Genomic DNA, 26,275 nt, shown 5'->3' with positions numbered 1-26,275 from the left:
TGTATTTCTATAAGTTCATGTTTTTCCTGTTTCCTGTGCCTAAAAATGATGGCCTAGACACATCAGAAGGATACCTCCTGTATGAACGCTCATCAGTCATATAGGTTGATAAAACAAGCAGAGATACCAATTTCTACATCTTCAGTATGCAGAAATTGCACTGCAGCTACAAGACGATAATGCAGAGTACCTTCAATAGTACCTCCAGTGTTTTTCAGATTGAAGAAAAACTCCTGCTGTAACTATGCTGTAACCACCTACATCCAAACATCTAGAGCTGCAACAAGTAGTCACAGAGTGGTAATAGTAGAGAACTTTATGCTGACTCTTCACTGTGTTCAGCAGTGGGTCAGAGGTTTACATGGTGCTTGAGGGAACAAGACTAGGCCAAAACCTAGTAACAAAAACAAGTACACCGAGTTCAGACTTGGCAAGTTCGACTTGGGAGTACAAATTTCCGAGTACAAAAGGACGCAGTGCGGTCATTCTAACAACAGGAACAACAGCGTACTTGCTGACAGCAGCAGCTCAACTTCAACACAACTACCTGACTGTACTGTGACAACATGATCTCGACTCAAAGCTCCATTTACACACAAAACATAACCTCACTGACAGAGAGATGCAGTAAGTTATGTTCAGTGTGTAATGTAGACTGATCTGTTCATTTTAATACATTTATATTTATGTAAATGTGGTGATATGTGTACATATGGAGCCTCAGAGGCAGCGCTGTTTGTTAGATTTCATCTGTGAGACCAACATTTATCTTCCAAAAGCAATTACATCATATATCCAAAATGCTACAGTTGGTGTGAAATGCATTCTGGGATACTTGGCTGTCCCGAGCTTCTTCTGCTGACCAATGGTGTAACTTCATCACTCAGTGGCTCACTCAGCCAGTCGCTCATGGACAGTTTTGTAGGACCGGCCCCGCTGTTACAGTCCAGCCAATAAACAGCAGGTACCCTTCATCCACAGCCACTAAATTCCAGTACAAACATTTTCCACCCAAAGGCCTCGTAATCTACTCCGAGCGCATCCCCAACGCACGCTGCGTTTTCATACGGCTGCCATCATGAAGCCACCGGCCGCCGAACGGCTTCATTGGGTACAGTACGGCGTCTTGAAACGAGGGTCAGAGTAGGATGGGTTGGGGTTGAAGGCATTCTCTCTCTCTCTCTCTCTCTCTCTCTCTCTCCTTTTTTTTCTACTTTTGAGTTTACTCAGCAGGAGTGGGTGGTTGTGGCGGAGGAGGGTGCTCCTCCCCCTCCTCAGAGTCACTCAGACTTCACCCTCTCCTCCAACCCTCCTCTCTGTCCCTGTACGCTAGACTTCATCGGTATTTGCTTTCAAAAAAAAAAAAAAAAAAAGCCGTACCCCCCCCTCCCCTCCCCTCCTCCTCCCCTCCTCCTCTCCCACCCTCTCCCACCCTCTCCTCCTCCTCCTTAGTCTATACCCTTCCAACACACACACACAACCCAGTCACTCCTTTTCCAGTATTTGGTTCATTAAATTTTCTGCGGACTTCCAGAAAAGAGAAAAAAAAAAAAAAAAAAAAAAAGGAACCAGATCAATAAAGTGGGGCCTGTGCAGAGAGGCGATGTGTGAAAATGGGGTGGGGGGGTGGGGAGGTGGGGGGGGGGCTACAGCAGCATACATACAACAGCACACACACAGGGGCTGGGCTGTGGAGATGAAAGTGACATGGCCACTATGGGTCTCTGAACGCTGCAGAGCGGAGCCCCCGAACTCCGGCTGAATGAGCTGAATAGGCTCATCCATTCTTTACTCCTTTCACTCTCCGTAGGCCCTAACTGTTGGAACTCTTCATTCCTCACAATGGGGCAAACGCACTAAAACTTTTTTTTTTTTTTCTTTTTTTTTCTCTCATGCAAATCACCTCAGCCCTGACTGACTGGGGTTGTCATCAAGTGAAGCGGAAAACACACATTCTCTCACTCCCCCCCAAAAAAAGAAAAAAGGAGAGGAGGATCACAAATATTGTTATTATTTGAAACTTTCTGTATTTTACAAATTCATTCATTGTTTATTAATTAATTCTTTTTATTTGCTTGAATTATTCCTTTAGCGGAGTTGTGAAGCTGCTCTTCTTAGTTACTTAATGCCCCAAAATGTTTCCAACTTTACTTCTCACCAGCTTTCAAGAAGAAAAAAAAAAAACATCAGAAGAGGACCCCGTTTGATTTTCAAATGTAAATTATATAAGAAAAGCCCTCAGAAAAAAAAACCAAACTGGCTGTTTTCATTATCAGCAATGTGTAGAGCCAAAACAACTAACAAAAAAAAAAAAAAAAAAAGTGGGACTCATAAGTCCACACATGAGTTTGGAGATCATTAGCAGCGCCTGTTAGATAGGAGTAAAAGCCAACAGCAAATATAGCTGCTTAAGGGCCCCACAAAGGCGTCAAGTGTTTGTTGACTGCTCAGCCTGGAGAGCAAACAGTAAACTTTGCAATCTTTCAACAATAAGCACACAACTCCCACAGCCCTGTCAGAAGCAGTGATGTGTCCGTGCTGCTACTGCATTCCTCAAACCTTCTGCCTGCTGTTTGTTTCTTCACTTTGTAGAATTAAGAGATTAAAAAGTTACTGGGAATGGTTAGTGCGCATGCCACATAACCGCAACGTCCCTGGTACGATTCCAGCCAGGGGGACCTTCGTTGCATGTCAAACCCATCTCTCTGTCTCTCTCTCTCTCCTCCTGCTTCCTGTCTGCCTCCACGCTGCCCACACTGTCCAATAATGACAAAAAATCCCCCACACACCCCCTCATAAAATAATAATAATTTTTTAAAAAAATGTAAAAAGCAAAGTGCTAAAAGTGGGAAAGTGTGCAAGACTGCATGTGCAGTGTGTGATTTGTGATTGCTGTAATAGTTTTTCATGCACAGACTGGAAAGCTGAAACAATGTGGGAGAAAAAAGCAATGACAAATAGCTTATTTGATCTTGTAAAATATATCTTGCAGGCTGTTTAAACTGTTTTATTTTATTTTAAATGCAATCACCGCCAGTTTTTTTTAACAGTTTGGAGACTTGAGTGGAAAACACTACAATAGTTTGTGTTGAACTATTAAAAAGCTATGTAGAGGGATTGGCGCCGAGCTTTCTGATCACATCTCTTCCCATATGGATCAAGTTGCAGGAGAAAAATTTTTTGGATTCCTATGTCAGATAAGTTCAAAGTGCAAATGAGATGTGAAGCGCTGCCCCTAAGCCTCATCTGCCGCTGACACGCAAGGCAACAGAAAAACGGGAGAGAGAGAGAGGAGGAGAAAACCAACAGCGAAACACTTTAGTAGTTGGAATAAGTGTGAATAAAAGAAATAAAGAGACAAACTGAACAAAAAGTTAAAGCGACTCCTCCAAATAAAAACCCCGCTGCTGTCAGCATCACCACAAAGTTGCCTTACCTCCACCGCCGTCTCTTTTCACTTCGACACCGAAGCTCTTCCACTCACTCAAGTCTTTTTGTCCGAGGAAAACTTTGCCTGGAGTCTGATTCCCGTAAACTATGACCGAGCTGGCACCACCATTGAACGCAAAACGCGCAAACGAGCCTCTCCGGACTTGACGCGAAACTCCATGAACCGAGTTAGAAAAAAAGTTTTTTCTTTTTCTTTTTTAAAACACGTAAAGTTTGCACGACATTACCAAACCTCTCCGTCCCGGAGAGCTGATTCAATGCGGAGCAGAAGTCGCGTCCAACTTTTTCTTACAATCCATCTTCTCCAAGAGGTGCGCTCTGGTGTGCGTGCTTTACGCGCTTTTACAGCAAAGAAACGTAAAAAAAAAAAAAGAAAAGCCTTGTTTTTATCTTGAGTAGAAGTTTGAAACTAAAAGCGCTTTGGCTTTACTCGACAGTTGTTGCAGAGACATGCGGTGGTGTTGAGATCTTCAGGCTGCTGATCTGTTTTCAATCCGAACCCCCCCCTCCCTCCCTCCTCACTTCTCTCTCCTTCTCCCCCCCCCCCCCCCTCCTTTACCATCTCCTCCTCTCTCACTCCCTTTGCTCCCTGGTGAGTTGGGCCATTTGCTGCACCAGATGGGCCGGGCTAACTCAATCCAGCAGTTGTAGTCGGGGTGTGTGTGTGTGTGTGTGGGGTGTAGAGAGAGAGGGAGGGGGGGCGGGGGGGGGGGGAGTTAGATAAAGTTTCATTTATTGTTCGATTTTTCACGGGCTTTACAGTTGAGCATGTCTGAAGGAGCCAATTTTGGGCTTGTGTGTATTATCAGACTTTATATACACAAATTTACATCAGTTGCAATTGTTGACATTATTATAAAAGTTTCTTGCATTTGGAAAAAAATGACAGTTTGGAGCTTTAATTGTAATTTATGTTGTTTTTTTTAAGAGGGTGGAGGGATAATCAAGACACTCTGATCTTGAACAAACCTAAACTCACATTCATCCAACAGATACACCCAAACCCTATAGTTAAAGCCACAGCTTGTTGATTTTAAAAAAGTAGTCAGCAAACAATCTTTATAATTTATGCTTTGTTTATTCCCATCCAGGCTTTTTCATCTCGGAGCCTTTTATTCAGCAGTGTAAGCGGGGGCAGCGTTGCAGTAGACAGTGATATATTGCGGACAAACAGCATTTATTATGTGATTCATGTAGATTTCACCTAAAATAACCCTGTCCGTGCCGGTGCATTTAAATGCAATGGCATTCATTGTTTAAAGAAAGTGAAGAGACATTAAGAAATAATGAGAATAAAAGAAAGAAGTAGTATTCAGATCCTTTACTGAGGCAAAAGTAGCAATAACACAAGATGAAGTAAAGGTCCTGCATTCAAAATTGTACTTCAGTAAAAGTAAAGATGTATAATAATAAAAAAACCTGATTTTTGTGTGCAAAATCTCAGTCTGCAAAGTAACTGTTAGCTACATGTGTCAACTTGTGTAGTAAAATTATAATATTTCCCTTTGAAATTGAGAAGTTTAACATAGCAGAGTAAAGTACAAGTACCTCAAATTGCTCTTACAGTAAGTACAAATGTGTATATTCCACTATACTGTCATGCTGCTGTGAGAATACTGCATGTTTTCTTCATTAGATTTATAATCAATGGATTTAAGTAATGGACAGTAGTTATCTTTAATTGTAATGCTGTTTTTACACTGGTTATTCTGCATCACATCCTAGTTACATCATGTTATCTTATAAATGTACTGAATCTAATACACATTGTAATATCTCTATAAGACTATAAACTAATGGGTACAAGTTCATTGTAACTGAGTTGAGTTCCTGGTTAACGGCTCTCTGATGCAAGACTGTAATTTATCCATATGCAACATGATGTTATATAGCCCAGACTTACATGTCATTTGAATTATTAATAGTATATCACCTACATTTGACAGTTACTGCATGTAAAGCATATTAATGAGGTATTATTAGTGTTATTAGTGACTGGCGGGGGTGGAAGAAGTATTTATATGCTTTGCAAACATGTTTATATTATTTCAACATCTTTCACCAACGAATAAAGTTTTTCAGCTTTACTGAATAACTTCTTTCTTAGAGTTTGACATACAGGACAATAAACATTAAAGTTTGTACTTAAAGAATGAAAAGTGAAAGTACTGAATTAACAGCATGGCTTCTTTAAAGTGTGTTATATCAATATATTATTTAATTATTATCATTGATAGTTATGCATTAATGGGTAAGCAGCATTGTAATGTTTTAGCTGGTCAAGGTGGAGCAAAGAAAGAAGTAGAGTAAAATGGAAAACTTTAGGTGAAGTACAGTAGAAGTACCTCAGAATTGTACATAAGGATAGTTCTTGAATAAATACTTCATCAATCAATCAATCAATCAATCAATCAATCAGTTACTTTATTTGGTGCCAGAGGGCAATTGGATGTACAGCAATGCAACATGCATGAATAAAAACATGCAGCACATGGTTACTCAACATATAAATAAAAACAAAAACATCAAATAGGTACAAAAGAAAGCAAAGTCCACAAAACAATTTAACAGTTTCAATATAAATATATAAATGATTTTGTCAAATGATGTCGAGGGAATGAAATAATTTTTGTATCTGTTAGTTTTTGCTAATCAGACTCTAAACATAGAAGCAGAATATTAAGATCTGAAACTGGATGTAGAGGACGGGAGCCGTCACCCTGAACACACTCTGCTTTCTTTTCTATTAAACAGAACAGAAAGACTTTTCTGATGAGTAATTGTGATCTCACTGCAGACGTTCACCACCGTGTTTACAATGTTTTTCAGTAAGACAGTAAGAGAAGAATACCAGCAGATGAAAGAAAAAGGAAGGATTGTTTTAATGACAGATCGATAAAACAAAGACATCAGGGTCCAGTCACATGGAACTTCGCCTGCTTCCTCTTGGGGGTTTCTTATAGATCATGTTGGTGTTACTACCTGAAGAATTTCTTAGGTTGCACCACTGGTCACTGTGGAAATAGAGCTAAAATAAAACAAATCCATTGACGCACTCCACACTCATTCATTCACTCAATCTCTATTACTTACTCATCACATACTCACCCACACAAACAAACGGATACTCGTGGATCCAGTTATGCATCTCTAAGCAACCTGAACACACACACACACACACACACACACACACACACAAATGTAAACTCTATTCAGATTGGGCCACACTCCTTGTGAGACAGCAGTTCAAACTTTTTGCTCCGCAGCTAGAGATATGAGACGAAAAAAGAGGTGGATAGATGGAGCGGTTTGAAAAGAGTCTGAGTCACAGAGGGATTGTCAGGCTTGATTGGTTTCAGGGCTTGAGGTGCTGCCACCTATTGTCTCTCTCTGTGGTTGCATCATGCCTGAGTGCCCACTCTCAAAACAACCCTGTGCACATGAGCGGCCTCCGCTGCTCCCCGCGCCTCTGTGCCTCTGCACGTCCTCAAAAGAAGGGTGAATGCCAGTGTCAGGCTCGCTGGCCTTCTCTCCCGTGCTACTACGGTCTTACAAGCAGGAATTTTAATGAGCTTGTTGGGCTTTTTTTTTTTTTTTGATTGGAATAAAGAGAATGTAACTGCGAAAAAGTAAAGCAGCGAGGGGAAGGGGAGGATAAGGGGGAGAAAGGTAAGGAGGCGAGGAGACGGTAGGGAGACCAGAGGATTATGTTTTGATCATATTACCTCATGCATACTTCTGTGATAACATCTGCAAGCTGTGATGGTGCAACTCATTATTTAACTGTTTATAGGGCACATATTGTTCAAATGAACTCACTGCCCATGCTATTGGGCAATCGAAAACAAAGTTCACATGAGATCTTTGTGGTCAAGATCAGAGTTTTAGTGAATCACCTTGTGTCTTTACAGTGCTTTTTTTTTTGACTGATACCGGCAGGTTATTGATCATTATAATATATATTGTTGAGTCATGTTGATATGATGAACATGCCAGCATACTTGTAATCAAAATTCACGTACTTTCCTGCTTTAATTACTAATATTTTTCATTGTTTCTCCAATCAAACAACAACAAACAAAGATCTGTGTAGCCATTTCAGCTCAAAACCTCACATTGGCTGAATTCTCCTTCACTACCACTTAAACAATGTTAAATGTCAGATCTGTGGTGATTATTTTGTTATGATGTGCAACACTGTCAACACTGTGTTAGGAAAATATCGCTTTGAATGACAGGCTTAATGAGTTTTTTAAGCTCAGTTTTATTAAAGCTCCATATCACAAATTAACAAAATACAACTTTATCTTCAGACCTTCTGATGAAAGCTGACTTCACTCACGTCCATGTAGACTAGATGAGGTAAGTGGGTGAGGCAGCCCTCTGCTGGTGTACAGTAGCGACTTTGTCCTCTTATCTGCCCATCATTGAGCTCTTTATGGTCTATTCAACCAGACTCTTTGCCCTTGACAGCACTGCAGTGTTTTTTTTGTTTTTTTTCAGGGCAGCAACTCTTTCCCCTGTCATCCAGGTACAGTAAGAAGGTTCAGGTTGTTAACACACACATACAGTGTTCAGACAAGAGCTTGGATTGGAGAGATAAAGTGTAAAATCAGTGCCTTAAACAATAGTCAGGTGCCCATATGAAGACTGAGACAGGCTTTTTCTTCTGCCCATACTGGCCATTTAACAACCTCTTCTTAATGCACTTACAATGTAAGTGATGGGGGACAAAATTCACAGTCCTTGTTTTCTTTCTCTTATATGAGGCTTCAGCAGTCTGGGTTAGTAAATAAAGTGGATATCTTCCAAAGATTGAGTCTTTTTAGTACAAAAATGTTGTTTCTGTGGACAGTGTTTCCTTGTTGAGCTGCAGTGGAGGGATAGAAACAAAAAAAGAGGGAATTTTGTACTAAAAAAGCTGCTACTTTGGAAGATATTCTCCTGATTTGACTAACTTGGACTGCCAAAGCCTCGGATAAGCTTCAGATAAACATGTGCTAAACAACTAAAGTAATGAAAGAATTCAAGTATTCAATTGTATTTTTTTTTTTTACTCAGGGCATTTCTTCAAGCTAAAATAGGTTCCACCTCTACTGCTATACTCACTGTTTTACTCCTACTGTATATTAACCTAACCTAAACTAACCTAACCATGCTATAGATTTTGAAAATAGTTTCAACTTGTAATTTCAAAAAGGAATAAATTCAGTCTCAGGCTGTCACAGCACCTTGGTTAAAGGAAGCAGGGGCATGAATTTCTTAGAAAATGCTGCCCTCTAATGACGATACAAAATATTGCAGCTTTAAGTTTGTCATTAAAGTCTCAACCAGCACATTTTAATCCATATAAATGACAAATTTACTCACACTCAAGATATTTTAATTGAATAATTGAAAAAAACCCTCATCTTTTTACTACCGTGTTTACAAACCTTTAACAGACTCAGAGAACTTTAGTGAAACCAGTTCAGACTTAAATGTTTGACCTCTACATTGTGGGGATCTGGTGGCTCTGTTATGCTTTGGGGGGCATTTCTGCTGGCATGGTTTGGGTCCAATTGTCCCCTTAGAGAGAAGGGTCACTGCGAATCAATACAAAGTTGTTCTGAGTCATCACCTTTATCTTATGATGAAACATTTCTATCCTGATGGGAGTGGTCTCTTCAGGATTCACAGGGCAAATGCATTTTTTAGTTGGTGTTAGAGGGGTAATTCCTGATTATTCCAGTTAACAAGGACTTCACAATGAAATGCTTTTTAAATACAGAATGTAACTATTTATCTGACATACCAATACATTAGCTGCTTTCTGGTGATTCAGGTGATTTAGGCCTCTTTAGTCCTAGATGTGCACAAAAACACGAATATGAACTTTTGATTAATTTACGGCCAAGTAAAAATGTCAAAAATATAATATGGGCAGGGTTTGACGTAGAGCTACAATGTTTAGTTGGGAAAGTTGATCGGAGGAAAATTAATCAGCAATTATATATTAATTTTATATAATTGTTTCATTATTATGTTTCTTATTTTTAAAGAAAAAAATGCCAAAAATGTGTTGGTTTCAGCTTCTCAAATATGCAGATTTGCTGCTTTTCTCTGTTATATCACAGTGAATTTAATATCTTGGGGTTTGGGATCGTTGATCAGACAAAACAAGACATTTCAAGAAGTTCCCTCGGGCTTCTTCAAATGACACTAAAATTGGTGTTTTTTTCCTACTTTTTGACATTTTATAAACAATTAATTGATGAATCAAGAAAATAATGGTTAGTCAAGCCCTTGTTTGAAGTTGTGAGCAATATTATTTATTTGGTTTTCAAAATAGATGTGAAACTGAAAATGTTTGCCTACAACAACTGAAGAACTGAAATCCCTCCCTATGAAAATCTTTCAAGTTAAAAGGCCAGTATCCACTTCAGATGAGGCAACCAGTTACTGGAGCGGTAGAGCTGGGGGAACCATCGGGTACACGGCTAATAAAATTAAACATTCAAGCACCAACAGTATTTCAGCACACATCATACTGAGATTTCTTTGAAGCTCAAGGAGCCTCAGCCCTCTGTTCCACTTGAGCCTAAGAGGAAAGATAAATGACAACAGATGTTAAAATATATGACGGACTTAGCATACAAACATACAGTATGTTCAATCGTAACACAGTTCAGTATTCACTGGTTGAGTCAAGCTATTTATATCCAAAACCAAACTATTTAGCTTAATTTTTCTTGGTTAAAAAACTGAGTTTTGACTATTTCAGTATCAAATATATCAAATCTTAGGATTGTTTTGTTTGAATAGTTTTTAGAGGCTATGAAAAAGTGTGTGAGGCCTCCATTTTTGTCCCCATTACACTTACGCTGTGTCTCAAATCACATACTTCTATTAGTACACTTTCATGTAGTACACTATGTACACTATGTACTTACTGGCGTAGTGCGTGATTTTCGACAGGGTAGTGTTGTCTCACACTAAACACGGCTGTTGTGTACTTACCGGAAATGACGATCGCAAATTAGCATTAGCTAACGTTAGCTTTCATGTTGTTGTTTGTGCTCCCAAATCATTACAGACTGCTAAATTAACCTAATAAACATACTGATGGCTTATATCCGACAACAGTATAGTGGTGCTTAGTGCTAAACCACATCACCGTAGTTACAACATCCCTCCCCTTCCACTACGTAGCCAAGATGGTGGCCTCACTGTGGGTGCACCACACCCGGGTTCTCACAGTGCACTGCATCTTTCCATACTTCTCAGTGTGAACGCACTTATGTACTCAAAATGTTAAGTGTGAGTACAGAAGTATGCGATTTGAGACACAGCATTTGTATTTCCTGCCATACTTGTCGTTTGTTTAGCCAGTCACATTGCTGTCACATACTGCTCTGGGTTTTGTTCGTGTTTAGCATTGTTTTGTTACATTTACATCTTCATTTATGGTTTAATCAAGACAGAAAAGTATTTAAGTTCATTATTTATTGTTTCTTGAGTTATAGATAAGCTCAGGTTGTAACCTACCATACTCAATCACCATACAGCCAGGAGACAAAAGGAGGAGGCACTGAACCACTTCCTGGTTTTAAGATCTTGCTGACATCACCGGTGATGCCATGGGATAGACCAAGTATAGGGGAATTTATTTTAATTAGTTAAATGTTTGGTTTTGTATGTATGTTATTTGTACTTATTTTGGTTTATGGTAAAGAACATCGTCGTCGATGTGTGTGTAAACAATGTTAACTGATACAAGTGACATTGTCATTCACCAGTTGTTGGTCTAAGGGAAAAGACACCCCTGATAGAAATATGGTTCTGCCTAGATGGATTTCAGGGCCTATTTAAAGGGAGAGATGTTGGTTTGGGAGGGAGCAGAAACGAAAGAGGATGTCAGCGTAGCTGTGTGAAGGTAAGGTTGATTTTGTTTGTTTTCAATTGGTAGCCTCTGAGTCTGTCCCTTATCACCTTCCTTGACACTCTGGCAAAGCTTCCTCACAGGTAAAATTTTATTTCACAGTAAAACAGCAAATAATTGTACAAAGCCAGAAAGGGTTGCAGAAATGTTTCATTTTTCTTGTTTCCTATCTCATCAATTGTCTTTTTGATCCAAAACCCTTTAGGATTTAATTTAATCTCTAAAATTGTATTACATGCAAATGAAGAGACTTGCTTTTCGCCCATTATCTATTCATATAAGAAAATAAACAGAACACTAGTGGGTCAAAAAATGAGAGAGGGGAGGGAAAGGGAGAGGAGGGGTGAGAGACAGACAGTGATCTTCTTCTATCTCTTAACTTTTGGGGTTGTATTAAACAGTACTTTCATCCCCATGTCCAAACTGTGTGAGTGTCAGCATGTGTGTATGTAATACTGTAGGTCAAGGCTGTTAATTGGTGCGATTACTGCAAGTAATCACACTATTGTAGCAGCTCGCAACGGCAGTAGCAGCAGCTCTCTACAACAGTAGAGCTGGCACATGTGCACCTGGACAGCGGCGTATGTCTTCATCCAGCAAATCAGTGGGTGAGTTCCTTTTTACTTTGCTTGGTAGCATTGTTAAAATACATTACATTTCCAATCAATAGCCCTTACTTTTGTCATGATAACGATTTGGTACCATGCCATCTGATCACATCAAACAAAAAGCTATTTTACTGCTATATATTTTTTCGTTAAGCCTTTGAGATTCTTTCTGACTTACTGACCAATCTTGACAATCTGGAGTTTTGCTCATTGTTTTCCTGAAGTGAATTTTATTCTGATGAAATGTAAAAGGCATAGGACTTAAGCCGCAGGAGTTAAGTTTTGAAATCAGTCTTGCTAACTACTACATCTGTACTGTTGCTAAAATAATGTCTTGTTTCAGCAGCAAGTCAACATTTCTGAGAGCGGAGCTGCACTTGTGATTTGGATGCTCCAAATTACACAGTGAGTTTCATTTTACTTAATACATCATTTTATTTAGATAATGTCCCATCGCTGTCTGTGTAGTAGTGTGTACTAGTGGATTTATTACTCTAGTGGCCTATATGAAACACATCAGCAATTTGCAGCAATATCCCAGTCCGTCAGTGTTCCATTCCTGGATGGATGCAACACTGAAGAATGGTGTGCTATTTATAATAATAATAATAATAATACAGTTTATAATACACACTTTTTGTTTTTCAGGTGGTTCACAGGGATAAATGCTGAGAGAGGCACCCCGTCCGGTCACCGAAGACGGAGAAAGATGACATCAGTCAACCGCTGTGTATGAATGGACTTTTGAGTGGGACTTGGTATAAATCATTCACTTTCTCAGTTTTTCACTCACTCACTAAAAACCCTTATAAATACACACTTGGACAGTCTGGTTACAGCTTGCATTCTTGTCAGGGTTATACTGCTCCCTACGGACATATCCCTACTAAAGCTGTCCCATTGTTCTTTAACCATATCATTTTTCCAGTTCAATCTTTTCACATGCCAGCATCTTTTCACATGCAACAGTAAGAGGAGCATGTTGATATTTTTTGTTTTGTCTTTATTTGTGTACAGCGTTCAGACAGACTGCACTATTTACTTTTAAGTGACTTTTGAATGTTTAATTACCTGAATGAACTCCATACTTTGTTTATTTTCTAATTGTGTACAAATGTTTAGCATCATTCATTTAAAATGTTAATAAAGTGATGGCCAAGGTGCTGGGAAGCAGTAGTTCACTGCAGCTGGTCCAGGATACCTGCCTACTCAGGGGAAAAGGGGAAGGCAGCAGTTCACTGAGGTTGTTCCCAGTTTTCTTATGGGGAAGTGGTCGGGAGTATGGGAGTGGTGGCCAGGGCGCTGGGAAGGGAGCAGCTAGCTGTGGCTGATCCCAGGTTCCTGACCAATACTCCCAATTGGTCCTGGAAGGCAGCAGTTCACTGCAACTGGTCTAGGTTCACACCAACCCTACTGGTGTTGGCTGGATACTACAACAACAACAACAACAACAACAATAACAACAAGTCTCAGCATGCCCTGAGTGTGCACTTCTCATGTGTGTGAAAATATACGGCCCAAATGTTCTTAATATTAAATCATGCTGACATGTATTCACACTATTGTTCTTCAAGGGTTTATATATGATACAGGGCATTTGCACTTGGAAATATTTTCCGCCTTTTTGGATTTTTTGCTCCTGTTGGCACATATTTCATCTAATCTTCACCAAACTTGGTAAACACCATATTTAGATGACCCCGGACAAAACTTATGAGTTCATTTCTGGGTATCACTTACCATTTGTCTGTAATTAGTTGCCAAACTTTTGAAGGTGTGGATGACGCCCCTAACGGGCCAGAACTCTTCAATGCTAAATTGAATTGCAACCAAATTTGGGAATGTTGTACATAAAGCCATGATGCACAAGGGTGTAACATTTGATATAATTCTACCCACAGTAAATTAACATTATAACATGATATTTCTGCAATTCTCTTGGTAGACAAGTTCTCCATGAGAATCTGCATGATATACTGAATCATGGCACCAATAGCCCCACCCTGTGGTCATGAGTAAAGCACCACTATACTACTTATTACCTGCCATATCTCTTAAATGTAATATACCATGGTAACCAAATCCTGCAAAGTTATACAGATGAGGATACTGAACAAGTGTGTTGTATTTGCAGCAATGCTTTGCATTCACACGCATTTTCTGCAGGAAATGCATTTCTAGTTATTCAGTGTTCCTCTAAATTTTCATACTGTTCATCTGACCTGTGCATAAGGGCTGTTAGTCTGCTTATCTTTATTTAGCTTAGTCTTTGCTGAATATGTCTATATTGTATCTTTAGAGCTACTGACAACCGTCAAATTCTGTTTATGTGTCAACATACGTACTTGGCCAGTAAAGTTGATTCTGATTCAAATTACAGTGAGTTTGTGATGAGTCTGTATTACAGTTAGCAGCCCATTAGTGTAATCAGTCTACCCTCAAATCAAACTGTTAATTAACACAACAGTTCATATACATAAACATTCCCAGTTGTTACTTTTCAAATAGGGTATAATAAGCTTTTATGACACAATCTTTCTAGTTTATGAGAAAGTAAAATTTACATCCTTTGACTGACTTGTGGATAAATCTGTTCCAACTCTGGTGGACTTACGAGAAGGAATGTTGGAAATATGTCAATCACCTGCAAGCCCTATAATTTTACAGTTTAGTGTTCAGGTTGCGTAACAGATGATGTGTGAATCCTAAAACTGAAAGTGCAGCCGCATCTAACCCCTGAATTCAGTGACATTTGGCCTTTGGATCTCCTGACCAGAGCAGTGAGAGTGTGAGTTTTGTTGTGACAAAATTGTCCTGAGCTTGTAAGCCTCTGTTAGGTGCCTGGCCAGGCATTTGTTCTGGGAATCCTCATTTCCGGCATTCTCAAAGTGGGCATCACAAAAGAGCGTCCGTCCGGAGGTACGAAAGCTACAAAACAGCCCTATAAACTGAATAGAACTGTCTTAGTGGCCATTTCCTTGCCTTGGGTGGTAAATCACAGCGTTTGTCGCAGGGAGGTTTATGTTGTTTGTGCACAATCTGCCACCACTTCAAAGCTGTGGGAGGGGACCGAAAGGGGGGAGGGTGTTGTCCCCTTTCAGTGACTCATGGTCAACCTCAAAGGACCCGCTCTACAACATCCGGTTGAGTCATTTTGTAGGCTTAACTGAGAGAAGTGGTCAAGAAGTTATCATTGTCTGAGGCTTTAAGAGTTCAGCAGGTGGGAACAAGTCATCTCATCATTTAAGACATTAGATTCCAACTAAGCTGCTAGTTTTCCTAATTTTACTTTCCTCTACGGGAAGAATTACAAGGCAGGTTCCCTCGGATATGACTTTATCTGGGACTTTCCTTCATCTCCCTTCTAAGAACCATGAGAATAGTAGCTCTGGTCACTTGAGGTCCAGACTCCTGACCGCAGATTGCTTCAGATACAGTAGCTGTCAGACTATCTGCAGGCAAGCTTCACCACAGCAGTCACAGCTGGCTGAGTGAGCTGGCAATATAGCAGGCCACAAGTGCCATGTCTTCTCTGACTCACGGCCCAGTCTGGCTCTCCAAGTCACGATGGCGTGCGGCGCTGCAGCGTATGGAAGAGCATCAGACGTCAACACACACCACGACCTCTAATCACACATTAACAATCTCTCTCAGGGGAAGAATCAGTGAGGGAGTTCTGTGATGTCTCCAAATGATCCAGTAAAAAGTACCCTGCTGTTACGGTAAAGAGGGGCAACAAAATCACACATTAGACAAAGATTTATAGCTGGAGCCAGTGTTTATTTTTATAGATGTAGTAAATGTGCTTTAACTGTTTGTGCTGGGTTTAGATCCACACTCAGACTTGTGTGCAAGTGGCAGCTGCATTACCTTTATTGAACACTAGGAGGAACCAGTGATCTGTTTTTGCAAGTTGTCAAACTTCTTGACAGCATGACTTTGAAATTATTATCTGCTTGCTTGCTTTGATTTTCTGGTAATTTTCTTTTTTTGTTTTTAGTAGTTAAATATACTCTACACTATTCTGTTTCATCCAAATGGCAGCTTGAAGCACAGACATTAGACATATTCCTTCCAAGAGTGTGACACAACCTTGAAATCTGGTTCCCACAGACCTTGAATATCAATGAAAACCTGTGGAAATGAGAGAAATAAACTAAATCAGTCAATCAAACAAACAAACAAACAAACTTGCTTTGAATGACCACTTCCCTTCATACAGAAAGGGTGGATATTTTAATGCTAAATTATTGATCTTAATATAATTTCTTCACCTGATGAGAAGTAATGAGACCACTCATGTGCATGACTGACTCAGTTTTAACCTGAAAATGTTTGAAAAATGTTGACAAGTTCTTGATTTCTGTACCAAGAACAGATGGCAAAGATTTTTCCATTGTTTCATGCATGATGTGATTTTAATTGAGATAACGTTTTAATGAGATAACTGTTACGTGCTTCTATCTATTATGTTTATCATGTCATCAATATATTTTAATTTGTGAAGTGTCAACCGGTAAGTCCTCTATTAGGCCAGGAAAGGATTTAAGATAAGTCAGCTACAGTCACATTGGCCCCATTTGCTACTGATAATTTTTGTCTGGGAAACTACTGGATGGCTGGGAAATGTCTGATCACAAGACTAGAAGCCTCAACAAAGTCATCATGCCATTAACCGCTGTGTCACACTATCTTATGTCAAAAAACCTCAACTCTCTTTCAGATGAGGTCCTGTTAAGGGTTAGACAAGAAGTTAGCTGTCATGGTAACAAAGCATAAAACTAAAATCAGGCAAGTTAATTAAAGTTCAGGTAAAAGTTGAACAGTCCCAAAAGCATGGCTCTGATTCTGGCTATTGATTCACCCATTGTGACCCAGGTAGGAAATTTCCATCACCATTTGAACACTGATGGATGTTGCTGTTGTAAGAGATAGATTTTAATTGTACAAATTCCATTTTATTATACAGCCACTCTGCACTGCTAGAACCTGCAAGGCCAGATTTTATGCCCCCTTAACCCAAATTTCCATTTTATTCTATGTAAGTTGTGTATGTACTTTGTTGTCTTTAAGTACCCTTCAAGTACAGTGCACACAGCAGCTTCATTATATTTTCTCTACAGCCCCCAAAACAAATCACAACACATTTCTTTTTGGTATATGGTATAAGCACCATGTAGGTATTATATTAACAGAATCAGGACAGATATTTCAGGACATGCTTGATTGAAAGATAGACTTAAGGGGTAATTAAATAGATTTATTTGACAGCGTGCACAACAGGAACAGTTGAAGAAATATGTGAGGAGTCTTTGGCAACTACACCCCATCATGACGTCATCATTTTACAGGTGTAGTCACACCATAAGCTGTACAGGAAGTTTAGACAATAGTGGTGTTGTTGAAGGAGTAAAGAGCAATGGCTGAAGATCTTGATGGATGTGATGTGCACAGCTCAGTGAAAGGCCCCGTTAAATAGCGGGTTCTGATGAAACTGGAGGTGAGGGTTGCACTAATGTGACACTGAAATGACAGCTGACAGCAGCAGAGAAAAGAACGGTTTTTAAAGATGATTGGCTCACAGAGGTTGTGGAAAAAATCTACTTGGTTGAAGTGAAAGTGTGAACGCCCTCAACCAGCTGATAGAGTTGGAAGGGGAAAACGAAAGGAGAAAGAGAGAGAGAGAAAAAATGTAAATAAATGGAGTAAGCATGAAGATAGTCCTCCTGATGAACTTTCTCTAAACTTCATTAAAACTCGATTTGACTCATGAACAATGGTGAACCTAATAATAATAATAATAATAATGAGCCACTTTAAGGTTCTTATTATTTGATATTATGACCTAACAAATTTGCAATTAATCAATTTACTGAAAACCAATTGACACAGGGTGAACCTGGGCCCTTCTGGACCCCTGAGAGTCAAGGGCTAGCATGGTTGTGAATTACAACCTCAGGTCTACAAACATACGGTACATGTACCTGCATGTGACTACATATATCTGGGAAAATGTGCACAGACATCAAACAAACATACTCCCAAAAGACTCTTTTATCACATTCAATTAGAAATAATCTCGAAGTGAAGCATTAATTTTCAGATTTGATTGTGGATTATATTTTGACCTTGTTTAACAAGATTATTGGAATATCTAGAGGGAAAAAATGTTTTATTACAATACTAAATTGCAGAGGTAGATATCAAACTAACGCAATCATTGTTTGATCAAAACTGCAGCCAGTGGGGCAATGAAATGCCTTGTATGTGAAAGACCTCCCAGCTATCTTCAGTGATCTGTGGTACTGATATGATGAAGGGAGAGATAGACACACATGCTTACCTAAGGCTATTTCAGTGACATCCGCTCAGCTCTTAGATTCCAGTTTTTTGCGGTGGTTGTTCTTTGGTTTTCCTGACAGAAATGTGGGAAAGAGTCTTGTTTGGTCTAAATTACAACATACATCCTGTTGTTCTATGACCAGAACAGTCTGTTTGAAATTAGACCAACCACTTTGGCACATTAGTTTAATCGACTTATCAGCTGACTGGTCCTCAAGGCTTTCTGCAAGAGTTAGCGATTTGTAGTCAAGTCTTTCTGTCTATCCGTGGCTTTGGGGAGGAACCTCTTCCAGTCCCTGAGGATGCCGGCGTCCTCGGCTGACATTACTGTCATTCGGAGACAGTAGTGGGCTCAGTTTTAAAGTGACAGTGAAACTAGACCTAAGGAATCCATTGGTGCCAACCATGACATGCTAGCTTGTCGGGAAGGGGGCTAAATAACAGTAATAATTTTTCACCTCAAGATATCTGAATGAAAATGGGTTCTATGGGTACCTATGAGCCTCCTTACAGACAGCCCACTTTATGCTAATCCCATGCAGTTTTTGCCCATTCTAAAAATGGTGTATTTGAATATTTCTGTATAGTGGAGTCCCTGAACAGTCTTGGAATTGCATAAATTGTGTATGACTGGAAAGCTGAGACTCTTCAATGAGCCCAATTGTATTCATGTGTGATGATAGTCCCAATAGTAGCCATTTCATTGTAGTGAGACCATTTTTTGAAACTTGACCTCACTGTATAAAATGACCTATTGTGACCTCTAGGATAATCACAGCCTCATGAAACTTTACAACCACAAATTGGAGACCTGGGACATTCAGACTATGTATGGTTTTTCTAGGTATATTGACAATAAAGGGGTTTCTGAGCAATTTCCAGAACCAAAGTGCTCACCATCCAATCACCGAAAAATGCAATTCTTACAGAAATCTCCAAATGACAAAAGTTTTTTGACACTAAAATTGAACTTTTCTATGGCATTCCTCGAGGTCTTCATGTCTTAATGTGGTATTTTGGAGAGAATATTGACCATTTTTATCAATTCTCAAGGGGTCAAAATTGCACCAAATCTGTGTAATAAATGGTATCAACCCAAAAATTGCTGCAAAAACTTATGAGACATAACTGAGCATGGAGACGGCCATCATAAACTTCCATCATAATGTTCTAAACCCTTATACACTCCAAAATTTGTACAGGTGCCTAACCAAAACACAATGTTTACAACAAATTTATGACCAGGAAAACTTGACACACAGTGCTGAGCTGCATCTCAAATTAATCTTCAGGTTCACAGTTTTCAGATGATATATACCACTTCTATGTGGGATACTGTTGATACCTGCAATCTCCCCCTAAAGACCCTCTGTCCCCTCCAAAAATGGGACTATGCTAGAGGGGTGGGAGTGGAAGAGGTTAACAGAGATACAACTGATGAAATTTCAAGACCTTCAGTGCATCCCTTCAGGTGACGCCAGAGTGCACCGTGCCATGTATTGTCATTGTGTGGTACTTCACTGTCTCATAAATCACCAAGTCATTGACCTATGAAACGCCTTTCATGGCCCGTTTGGCCCGTTCTGCATCTGGGACTGCTGCTGCAGAAACGTGAAACGACGGGCATGTGTTGAGGCTGTGCTCCCAGCTGCCGATGTCGAGATAAACCTCAGTGACTGTGTGCGTCACTCTCTTCTCATGGTACTTTGAATACTATCAGCTCTCTTTCAAGCTTGCCCAAACACAGAGGGGCAGTTTGAGGAACCACGGGGAGGGATCAGTCCAAAATATGCAGGCCAGATCTAGATACACATCGCTGGTCTGAGCCTCGGAGAATAAAAGGACAACAGATGAGGGGAAAGGAATAAACTCTCCCTCATCTCTCGATCTCTCTCCCACGTTGCTTGCCTTTAGTCTTCCTTTTTGTAACTCACTTCTCTTTTAACCCTATGACATTTTTGCCTCTGCAACCACCCATCTTGATGCCTTATACTTTATTAAGTGTGCAACCTATTTATTTTCCATTTTTTGCAACCAATGATTATTTTCATTATTAATCAAGTCCTTGTTTAATCTGTATAGTGTCAAAAATAGTGAAAAGTTTCCTGATGACCCATGGATTTAGGGCACTGACTGTGTAGTCACCATGTCTGCAACCACATTTACCATCATCTCTCTACTTTCTGTCATTCTGGGCAAAAATGACTCTTAAAATAATGAAAAATTCCCAGATTACAAGTTTCCAGAGCCCATGATGACATAATCAAATTGTTTGTTTGGTTCAACTACAGTCCAAAAACTTAATTTAATTTATGACGATATAAAACAGAAATCACATCTAACTATGTATTGCTTAAAAAAGTTAGTTAAACCATTAATTGATTATCAAAATGGCTGATTTTCTATTGATAATTTTTCCGCCAAAAAAATTAGATTACCTCATTAAAATACTCCTCCAGAAAGAACATGAAAAATATTTTCATTTGAAAAGTTTAACTGTTGGACACAAGATGTCTCCTACTTCACTGTAAAGTCTATTCTAAGTGTTTCTGCACTGGAGGCTTCAAGTTTCCACATCACATTTATATAAGTTGTCTACTGGACCGCTATTGGCTCCAAACTGTTTGTGAAGTCACAAATCATGCTGGTGGGTATATGTCTTAAAGTCAGATTTAAAGTGAACACAGAGAAACTTTGTCTTGAATCTGAAAACAGTCTTCTAGTGTCAAACTCTGCACATACGTCATGCTGCACAGCGAAGCTCAAACATTCAAGTGAAGGAACAAGAAGAAGAAAAGCACATTTTTGAGTGAGTAGCAACACAAGTCTTGCATTAAGAATTTTTCTTAAGTAAAAGTATGAAAGTATAATCGCCTAAATATACTGTGCTAGTGAAAGTACTGAAAATGCATATAATATAATAATAATATAATAAATTATTAGATTTTTCATGCAAGAACATGTAAGCAGCATTTTAATGTCATAGCTGGTTAAAGTGGAGAGAATTTCTTTACATGTTGCTGTTGAATCTATAAAAATGCATCACATTTTACACATAGATCATCAATTTAATATGTATCTTCATCTGTAAACTATAGTTGTCATATAAAGGCGGTGGAGTAAAAAGGATGATATTTACCTCTGTAATGTGGTGGATGGAGTATCAGCAAGTACATTCCTTGAGTAAATGTACTGTTACTTTCCACCACTGGTTCCAGCTGTAGTTGTAAAATGTTGCTGATACGAGGACAGTTGACCTTTGACATGGTAGTGTATTCTTGTAGCATTTTAAGCCCGTTAGTGTCACCTTTCTGACAGATTTCAGAAACCTGTCCAAATGGTGTTACCTAAACACTGTGCAGATGTATGAGATCAAAGCCATTCTTTTTTGGCATGTCTTCCTCCCCCTGTTTTTATTATAGTTGGCCTTTGATATATTACACAGTAAACTCCATGATTGGCCTGCTTGATGCTTCCTCTAAACTGAAAGAGCTGGCTGTTCCTCACATATGACCAAATCGTCTGGGAACCTCAAGTGCCGAGACAGACAAGGAAATTGGACTTTGACGCTGTGCTTCCAACTTCTCTCTGAAATGCGCCTGTTGCGGTCTCTAGAGGATCCACTTGTTCTCTCTCAGATATGATCCAGTCGCCATAACTGACCCCACGTCGGTTCCTGCTGCAGTAGGGGTGGCTACAGTCACAAATGCAATGCAGGAAGGGGGGCTGGGGATTGAAATAAGGGGTTCATGTGCGCCACATCTGACGGCTTTGATTCCTCATGGCGAGTCTCGTGAGGGAAAAGGTCAGAGGTAGGGGAGTTTCCCCACTGTTTCTTGCTTTTGTTGTGGTCTCTTGCTGCAGCTTTGGTGATTAAGTAAAGGTGCTTTGATGTACCATTAGACGAGCTTGCAAGTGGCAGGGCGATGGGGGGGTGGGTGGGTGGTATCTTTCTCAGACAGGTGAGTGATGATCTTAGACAGGTGAGTGATGATAAAAGACGACCATTGTGTTGTCAACAGTCTCAGACCTACTGTAAAAACACCTTTTAGTATATGAACAAGTAACAAAGGGGATTTGCTTCAAGAGTGCACTTAAAACCTCCTAAGTTGTGGTCCCGAATGGCCACGCTTTATGTCACTCAGTGTCTTGTGTATCAAGTCTTTATGCCTGTATGGACACGTTACATTACTAATGTTGTTTGAGGAACTTCTGAAGAATGTAGGTGGAAAACAAAAACATCTTGAGGGCTCGCTGTGATTGATGGCTGAGAGAGAGATCAGCCTGCAGTGACTGAAACTGTCCCTATTGGTATCTGATATATATATCAACAAAGCAAACACAAGCCAACTATCACATTACCTATAAGCCCACGTATGCCGTGCTGTGTGGCATTTAAGGACAAAAACTGAGAACAAAAGATCTTTTATGTTCCTGAAGCAGTTGCCTTGGAAAGCAAAGACATATTATTCCCCTTAGAGCATGAAGTCACAATGTAAGGATAACTATTGAAACTGAGTAAACAGGTCTAAACACCAAAACATGACATGTAGGACATATACAGTATATCTGTAAGGTGAACCAGACTGGGCCACACTGTCTGGAACTTCATGTTATTCCCTAAGTGACCGTCTCACCTGTCTTAACCCTGTTTACCTCGTCTCCGCGGAGGCAGACAGGTCATCCAGGAAGTATGCAGGAGAGACATGGGAAGTTGGATGCTGTCATTAAGTGTGTTAAGATCCTTGCTTGGCAGGCTTCACTGTAAGTCACTCACCTGACTGTCGTGTGTGTGCTTGTGAGAGTGGCGTGATGCCACTCTTGGCTCACTGCTGTGGTTTCTTTTGACTCAAGAGTTGATTCACCTACATCACAAAATCTATTTTTTTAAGGTGGTATTTTGGTTTTTCTTTTGGAAAAATCTGTCTCTGAGATTTCTGCCACCTCTCATATTTAATTGGAATGGGATTTTGTTTGTGTAGCTCACAGCATTAAAACATTACATTAATCCACTGACCCTGCTGTCAACAGGCAGGACTATTTAATTGGTAGAAAGTAATTTAAATAAAAAACTGTTGACAGTAAAATCTGTGCTCCAGAGTAGCATGAACAGCGTTCAAGCTACTCTGGATAATTACTAGTACGGGCTTTTATAATATTAATTTATCCATAGATTATCCTGCGGTTATAGTCCTATAGGCTACCGATGGAATTGAGTGTTAGTTGCCTTGCTCAAGGGTACATCAACAGTAGTTATGACTTTAATTATTTATTTGGAGCAGCAACTGTTCCCAATTATTCTCTTGATGTAAACTTGTTATCACATTTTTTTAAAATCAGGAATAGAAAAGCAAAGTTATCTCTGCATGTAGCATGATTCTCAACCACTGAGGAACTCAACCTGGCACATCAGCGAATGAACCTGCAGCCCTCTGGCTACCCCGTATTACAACTACAAGTGTAATCACAATAATCTGGCTGAATCCCATTATAGCACTACCAGAGTCTAGACAGCGTGATCTCTGCAATGCACTAAACTCTCTGCTCATAAATGACATCAGGGAATTTTATACCATTACATTTCTCCCACACATACAAATAGAATCCGAGAGGTAGCCTCCACTACACACACACATACAAACACACACAAACACACACAAAGCCAACCCCCATCCAATAATCCAGCTAAATCAAACTGCAGCACAACCCTCCATGATATCAGACAGAGGATTTGTAATCTTTCTAAAAATACAGCATAAGAGATGAATGACTGGAATCCGTCTCACTAAGCTGTATTATACATTTGTGTATGCACATGCTTTGCATTCATTTACCAACTCTGTTTTTTTTTTTCTTCATCTTTCACCCTCCATCCCCTATCACTATGCGCTGCGGTTCCTCAGCAAAGTAGATTGATTGTTGCTTAATAGTCTGCTTTATGAGGCAGGACATGTTCCAGACAAACACGTGGATTATAGAGAGCACAGGGACACATTGTAACTCGAGCACAGGCAGATGAAAATGTTCCTCTGGATTTCCTCTGCCAAGCTGAAGCTAAAACTGTCCCAACGAACACGAGTTCACATGTCCTCGTATATTTTCAGTGATTATGATGATCCCGCTGCTGTCCTTAAATGGAGTGCACTGCCATCCTCGCATCAAAGCGAAATGTAGGACAAGTAAAAACAATAGCGCTGAAAATGTCCTCAGAGAGAAGTTCAAATATCTGATGTAAGACTTTCACTCCGTTTCACCGTTTAGGCGCCGGCTTAAAAAGTGCGTGTAATACTGAATGTTTGCCTAGTCGTCAGACCACAGGGGAGGATTCCTAACAATTTTGATGACCCCCTGAAGACCCTCAGATCAAAATGTCCACTTGATTAATACTTTGATCCCTGGTATTTTTGAAAATGTGTGGTCTGATTTCCCGGCCTTTCTTCTGCAACAACCTTTAGTATGTTTTTTCGTGTTTAATCCCTCTACTGGTGAGACTTATAAAACAAAACTATGGTTTACCACAGGTTTTGTAGTGGGCACCAGTTACAACACTGTACTCACTTGAGATTTTGCGGTGATGTTGCCAAGAAATAGATCACACGGGGCCAAGAAACACAATTGGGTAGACAAGTTTTAAACAAACGTCCAGGTTAGTTAAACATATTTGGAAGAATAAACAAAAGCGAAGAGTAAAACCAGTTTGAAACTGCCCGTTTTCATTCATAGTATACAGACTGAATACCTGGTTCAACGTTGACCGTAATGTAGTTGAGTGTGTGGGAGGTATTATTACCAACATAACAAAGGTGCAAATTTCTAATTTTAACCTCAAATAATGAAGTTTGGATAATTTGGTTTAACAGTCTGATTGACTGCTCATATTTAACGTTAGTCCTATTTTTAACTACATCGCCTTATTCTGACATCTCAGCAGTTACTTTAATATGTACAGTGTTATCATAACGGATAGAACTACAAAAGTAAAACTCAAGTTAAACCTCTGGAGGTGTGTTCAGACAGAACACAAAGCAAAACTGCAGCTGTCTTTATTCACATGAAATTCATTGTTGGAGCGTTTTTGCAGTCTGTGTTTATTCGACCCAAACTGAAAATGTACCAACCGTACAGTTGCTAGCTAGCAACTTGTGCACTGACTGCGTGAGTGTAGACGGTGGTTGTGTGTGTTTGTATAACTCAGCTTCTGACTGATCTCAGAACGTATTTCCCTCCAGTCTCTCTCTATCTTTTTCTACCTAATGTTCAGTCTATCTAATGTCATGTACGCTTGTGAAGCAGAATAAAGCCTCAGGATGAGTGAAAATTTATTTTTTTAGTTGAAACATCTTCAGCCTGTGCAGACATGTCTTTGCTTCATTTCTTGCTGATCAAGAACAAACTATTTACTTTGCACCCAGTCTCCTTTTTTCTTTGACAGTTGTTGCAATTACGTCATATAATTTGCTTTGCATTCAGCCTTAACACATGCTAAAAATATCTGTATGTTGTTTTGTGTTTTGGCCAACATTTTCAGCCTTTAGGGTGGCTAGCACATTTAGCCCGTTATGCTAGCACTATGTAGAATGTTCATGGACTACAAGTATAATGAACTGTAACATACATGTGAGCATGTGATATATTTACAGATAGATTAGACTCATATGGTTCCAGTCATTCTTGTCATTTTCATAACAAACACTTCATTCAGAATTCATAAAAGTATTTTGCACAGCTGGATGTTAATGGTTGGTCATAACCTTTCTGCACAAAACCTTGTATTCTTCCACTAAAGCATTGCTGCATTTGAGTCACCATACATAACTATACTGTTATAAAACTGCAATAAGAGCTTCTATTTTATAAAAATCATACCCTAGTTTTCCTTATTTATTCTAGGTCAGGCCATGCTTTCAGATGATGATTGCCCAGTCTGCAAAGTACAGGCCTTGGAGAAGCTTTC

The 26,275-nt window shown here is 39.6% G+C and overlaps 1 protein-coding gene across 1 annotated transcript in view; it reads right to left on the bottom strand.

Annotated features, from left to right (window-relative positions):
- Positions 1–3,929, bottom strand: part of gli2a (GLI family zinc finger 2a) — an 89,894-nt gene extending 85,965 nt beyond the window's left edge. The window contains exon 1 of the mRNA XM_042426900.1: positions 3,437–3,929. The gene's annotated coding sequence lies outside the window, so the exon portion shown is untranslated. The remainder of the gene's footprint in view (positions 1–3,436) is intronic.
- Positions 3,930–26,275: the final 22,346 nt, after the last annotated feature.

This window comes from Thunnus maccoyii, chromosome 11 (assembly GCF_910596095.1).
Source record: "Thunnus maccoyii chromosome 11, fThuMac1.1, whole genome shotgun sequence".
NCBI lineage: Eukaryota > Metazoa > Chordata > Actinopteri > Scombriformes > Scombridae > Thunnus > Thunnus maccoyii.
Note: the sequence above shows the minus strand (reverse complement) of the source record. Positions and strands in the feature narration are given on the sequence as shown.